The sequence below is a fragment of the Corvus moneduloides genome, chromosome 5 (genome assembly GCF_009650955.1).
Source record: "Corvus moneduloides isolate bCorMon1 chromosome 5, bCorMon1.pri, whole genome shotgun sequence".
NCBI lineage: Eukaryota > Metazoa > Chordata > Aves > Passeriformes > Corvidae > Corvus > Corvus moneduloides.
In genome coordinates this window covers 40,675,453-40,681,416 of record NC_045480.1, presented here as the reverse complement: position 1 = coordinate 40,681,416, position 5,964 = coordinate 40,675,453, and the positions used below count along the sequence as shown (strand labels likewise).

Genomic DNA, 5,964 nt, shown 5'->3' with positions numbered 1-5,964 from the left:
AAACATGAAAGTATCAGGCGATAGACACAAAACAGTGTCATTGAGCAGGCATTCTATAAATACATCCTTTTTGCAGAACGCTAAGACAAGATGCACAAAAGGAAACAAGCAGATATAATTCCTTGGGACCTTGAAATTCCTTTTGACAGGGTCCTTGGAAAAAAGGTTTTAAGAAATATTAATAGCAATAAAATAAGAAGTATGGTTTCAGATGTCTCACACACCAGTGAGGCGAAAAGAATGATAAATGGCATTATGATAAAAAAGAACAGCATTTTGTATCAGAGATAAAGACTCAGTATGGTTCAAGTTTTTTAAGATATGAATATACAAGAGACTAAATTTAAAGATGTACATTATGAGCTGAATAGGTAGCAAAACAACACCTGGTATTTTTAACCGTTCCAAAAAGATTTAATTCAACAACATGGTTGAAAGTACAATAAATTCAATTTAATTTAACTTATAAAAGAAGAACCTGTATTATGTAAAACCAAAATGGTTTTGCAATGACTGTAGATGAAATATCACACATTGTGAAGGAGACAATAAAAAGCTGTATGGATGTAGAGCAATATTTTAAACTGGGTTACCAAGACTGCTCCAGGTGTACAGGAAATATCACCTTCCTACATTATATCCTTTGTCTGGAAAAATTCTTCAGAAGCTGTAGAGGAAGAAGAAATAGTTTTAAAATCCACCACTCTGAGAAAACCTGCAGTTCAAATTTAAATTCTTAGCCTGAGGAAATTGTATCTCTTTTTCTCAGTGCTGTGTACTAAGATTTATTGTACCTTAATGCTGCTGTGCATTCTGATGGACTGAATCTTGGAGCATTTGATGTGTGACTGTCTTGAAAGAAGAATGGCATAGATCAAAATAAAAACTAGGATACACTATTGTTTATCTAAAGACTCAGGTTTGTGTCTTTGTTTATTTCTTCACCTCATCTTTAATATCCCTTAAAAACACTGAAGGAAATGTGATCAAATTGTGTGAAAAAAGGAGGCAGCTACAGGATGATAGCCGGAAACTACAGTTCCTACTGTATCGTTAGTCAAAATCCTCTGCCCAGAGCTGCTTCTCTCTGAATGTCCTTTGAACCCCAAGGATTTCAGCAGAAAATAAGAAACTCAACTAATGCACTTCTTGGCACGGCACATTTGTTTTTCCAGGGTAACATAATTTTAAATTTTACATTTCATTAATAAGTTTTAACCTCAAAGTTCAATTTTAATTAATTAAATGTGGGGGGAAAAAAGCCAGGTGACTTTCATCCCTTCAACTGTAGCTTTCATTTAATCCTTTAAAAGCAAGTATAAACATCAAGCCTAAAATATAATTGTTCTACCAGTAAAAGCTAAACTGAACATAATAACCTGCAGTCCAAATAACCTTGAAATCACAGAATGCAATTTGAGTCTTAGTACAACTATGTGCATGTGTAAGCAGTCTTAATTTTTCTGCCCTACAAATTGTTTTTTACCTCCCCCTTAAGAAGCATAATAAACCTCCAGGACAGCAAGCTTTGAAGATTCAGTTTTCCCTGGAAATTTTAATCCATGACAAAAGATTTCTAAAAGTACAATCATTCACAGCTAAGCAGGTGTAGTTCTTCTCATTCTTCAATTTTAAAATAGCAATATAAAATATTTCCACGACTCAAATCCTAGATTATATTCTTCTTTGTCATGAGAAATGGCAAAGCTACAGTTGTTCCTTCTCATGAGACTCTGCTATGTATCATTGTAGCACCATTAGCAGGCTCTCTTAGGTTATTATAGTAGTTATTGATACCAATTACTGGCCTGTGAACCATTGATTACAAAACAGAATTTGACAGAAAACTTCATTCAACAGAAGTCTTTGATGTTAGGTACACTTTTCTTCATAAAGTAGGGTAAAAGGCAGCTCCAAAAAAGACCCCCATCTATTCCAGACCCAGGCTAGCTAATATGGAATAACGGTGCTTCTATGGGAACGTGGGGTTCTGGAGAATTGTTTGGTGAAAGTAGACATTAGTACAAACAAATAAAACTGTGATATATCATTTAAATTTGATATTCTTTTTCATCACGCTCTTCTGGCACAGGTTTCTAAAGCACAGCCAAGAAAGTTTGCCCCATAAACTGTTGAACTTACCACCAGCTTTAACCTCTGCTAACAAGATGGCTTGGGGATAACAAAATCCATTGCATTTTAATTCAGTACACCATTACACAGAGGACAGCATTTTGTCACCCATACATATTAGAAAAGTTCAGCTTCGCATTCAAAAACTTACTTTTCAGCTGTCAGAGAAAATAACGGTTTTCTACAGTATTTTCATATGGCTTGTCTTCCAAACTGAAATGTTTCTTACATCATGTGGTGGGATCCAGTCCACTTCATGCTGTTTCCCAAGCATCAAAGCCTACTGAACTCTCCAAAGTAGTGTGCAATTTCTCACGTTCCTGGGGGAAGGAGGGGTTCTTGTACAAGTCTGCTCATCTGTTTCCAGGGTGGTTCATTAGAGCATTACATCTTCGAAATGCCACCAAGCTGCTTACCTGTAACCAAAGGAAAGTGTGCTATGACTCAAAATCTCAGGTCTCAAAAATACAGCCAGCTAACTTATAATACATTTCTAATACAGCAGAAAAAGGTACAGGGTTCTGTGAGTTAAAAGGCCTATCCAGTCCTACAATCTTTGCTTCTGTTGTCAAAAGTAAATGATGTAGCAAACATTTTATTCTCTACATGTCTCAAAAATTACCTGCAGGAATGTTGCCTTTTACAGCCACATCCCTTTGGCAATTCTGCATAATCCATCTGGGGAAGATTTCTGTTTACATTGAATTTACTTTTACTATTCCTCAAGGTCAAAATTGCAGAAAATATACTTTAAATCACAGTTTGAAATCTGTGAATCTGACAGAAGCAATCTGGGTACCTAAAGCTGCTTAACTGCATAATGTAGTTTGGTAAATAGTACTTTGTATCTTCTTTAAACTAGATGTTACTTTTACTGATATAGCCAATGGGAGGGAAAAAAATTCCCCCAAAAGTAAGGTTATATAGAAATAGTAAATGGAAAAGTTTGGGGTAGAAAGAATTTTCAGGCTTTTATAAAGTACATTAATTTATACTTTTGCTGTGAAAATTAAGTTTTTCCTTATTCTCTTTATTTTAAAACCTCTAAATTCCTATAAAAGAAATAACTATAGCCACTAATATAACTTCTACTATTTGAAAAGTAATTAAATTACACATGTAAATTGTTTATGATATGGCAAGTGCTCAAAGAGCTGAAAAAACCAACCAGGACATGCTGCAAAACAGATGCGATTTTATAATTATTTCAGTTGTCTTGTATAGACAGAAATACACATTATCAGTAAACACACAACCATCAGGACACTATTAAAGTTAATAATTGTTCAAGACCACCTACATTTGCAGATTACTTATTTTTTTTTTACAGTTCCAAACTGTGTGGGCACTATTCATGCCAAGTTGATAACTTCTACTCTCTGGAAACATCTTCCCTGAAATCCTGTGTCACATTATAAAATCAGAACATATTAGAGGTGAAACCTGGAGCACCAGACTCAGCTTGCTTGTATCACCCTGGTCGTTTGGCCTGGATAATCCAAAGAGGAGCCTAAACCAGGAAAAGCCAAAGGAGCAAGAGGCAATGCACAAAATGCTGCACCTAGATAACTGCAGCAACCTAACTTCTGTTAGGTCTGGTGTGTAATACCTAAGGACTCCTCAAGCAGCAAGAAATACATATCTATATTTCACACAGATTGAAGGCACACCTGCAATAACATGGATAGCACCATTCTGCCCCCTTTGACATTTGGAAGGTGAATATATGCCTTACTCAAAGTAAATTTACAATGTAAATATACATATGGATGAATTTGTTCTCAAGTACTTCACATGTGTTAGTTCAGCATAATGATTTTTAAAGTTAAGGTAAAAAAGTTCTTTTCACTGCAAAAAAAAAAAAAAAATTGACACTTTTTGTTCATTTCAGAATATTGATTATGTATATAGCAGAAAATATCCACAAAGGCTTACTTTTCCATAATCCTGAGCAAAAGGAGAAAAACAAATATGCTAAAAAACTCATGAGCCTATGACTAGTAACTCAGCTCTTCACACATAACAGTCCTTTCAAGCAGAAAAGATGGAATTTCTTTCTCAAGGATAGGGCCAAGACAACAGAATGAATTCCCCTATTACAGTTGAGACAGTACAAACCATATTCCAAGTGCAAGGCTCATTCCTTTGAATCGCCACCTCATATGTTGCAGTGGGGATCCTGCAACATGCATATACCAAACCAGGAGTCCCGTGGAAAGGAAATATATATGGACAGATTGTTGCTAGATGTTTCAGAGATGTTTATTTCTCCAGCCGCATGGCCGGGGCTCTGCCGAGGAACTGTTCCAGTCACGGGACCAAGGGTCCTTCTGCCCGCGCAGGGAACACAAACCAACCCATGGGAACGAGGCTGAGCAGGGGCAGGGAATCCCCGTGCCTGTGCCCTCAGGGCCCCTCTCCCAGGGCTACATGGCGGGGGAGGGACCCCAACACCTCACCCGTTTTATTTTAATAAAAGGAGAATGAAAACAACTGGATAAACATAACAAGAACCGTTTCAAGACAAAACAAGCCACCCTCCTGAGTCTTTAAATGTCCAAACAGATTCTGTGGAACATCTTAGGGCTGATAGAAGGGAGACAGAATTCTCTGAGCATGCTTTGTGGGGAAACTGAGGCAGGAGAGGGTTTAATTTCTTCCCTCCCCCTTTTCATCCCCCACTCGGCATTGGAAAGGGATTTTTGGGGAAACAATTGGCAAAAGCATGGTTTTGTGAGGGAAACCATGGGTGAAAAAACGGATTGGGAATACACTGGGGGTAATAGGACATAGGGTAAAAGGGAAAGGTGGGATTAGGAAAGGGAGACTGTAGGGGGGGTTTACAATGGAGATATTGTCTAACATGACTACGATTTTTTGCATATATACTGCCTTTCACAGGAACACCATCAGGCCCAGTGACCTGCGATGCTTGTAACCCTTTTCTACCTTGCATAATTTTAAATTCCACCACCTCTCCATCTCCCAAGCTTGGGATGCATTTTTCAGGCTTATTCTTTTTAATAGCAGTTCTATGCACGAATACGTCTTGCTTGTTGTCACACCTTGTTATAAAACCATAATTTTGCTTAACATTATACCATTTTACTGTCCCTAAGATGTTAGTTACTATGATCGTTTCCTTTTTCCGAGTGGCTGCTGTTTTCTGTCTCGCTGCGTCTTTGCTCTCTCTTTCGGTCGCTCCCGTGTTGGAATTGTCGGAGCTGCTGGTGCCTGCACGCTCTTCCCGGGGTCGCGTTGGGGGCTGCGCGGGCCGGGCCGGGCCGCGCCGCTCAGTTCTCCGCGCGTCGCCTCCTCTGGTCGCAGCTTCGCTGCCAATGCCGGGCGCTGCACCCACGTCTCGGCCGGGCCCCCGGGCGATGACCCCCCCGCGCCCTGCTCCAGCGCGCGTTTCGGTTCGGCGCGGCTCCGCTCCACCGCCGCCGCCGCCCGCGCGCCGCCCCTCTCGGTCGGGCGTTCCCGGGGCTCGCTCCACCACGCGCTGTGCTGCGCCGTGCGGGTCCCGCCGCTCCCGCCGCGCCTCGCTCCGCCACCGACACTGCGGCTCGCGTGGCTCCGCCCGCGCGCGGGAACTGCCTCGCTGCTGCTCGCAGAGCGCTCGGTGCACGTGGCCTGGGCCGCAGGGTCCCTGAGCCAGGCTTCCCTTCGCCAAGACACAGCTGACATTGCTCAACCGTCTCGGTAACTAAATAATATTCACGAAAATATTCTTCCATCGGCATGTATTTTGACTCCAGTATTAACTGTGTCCAAACGGTTTTCCAAAAGCCCTTGGTAAGAATTAAATCCTAAGAAACATAGAAAAAGTTC

The 5,964-nt window shown here is 40.5% G+C and overlaps 1 long non-coding RNA gene across 2 annotated transcripts; it reads right to left on the bottom strand.

Moving 5' to 3' along the window:
* Window positions 1-390: 390 nt before the first annotated feature.
* Window positions 391-5,341, bottom strand: LOC116444783. 2 transcript variants are annotated; one of them, XR_004240489.1, is made up of 3 exons: window positions 5,235-5,341; window positions 2,285-2,549; window positions 391-667 (listed from the first exon to the last, which is right to left on the bottom strand). It is a non-coding gene; the product is annotated as an uncharacterized LOC116444783 (long non-coding RNA). The 2 variants fall into 2 exon arrangements; XR_004240488.1 differs by lacking the exon at window positions 5,235-5,341 and having other exon boundaries at window positions 2,285-4,363.
* Window positions 5,342-5,964: the final 623 nt, after the last annotated feature.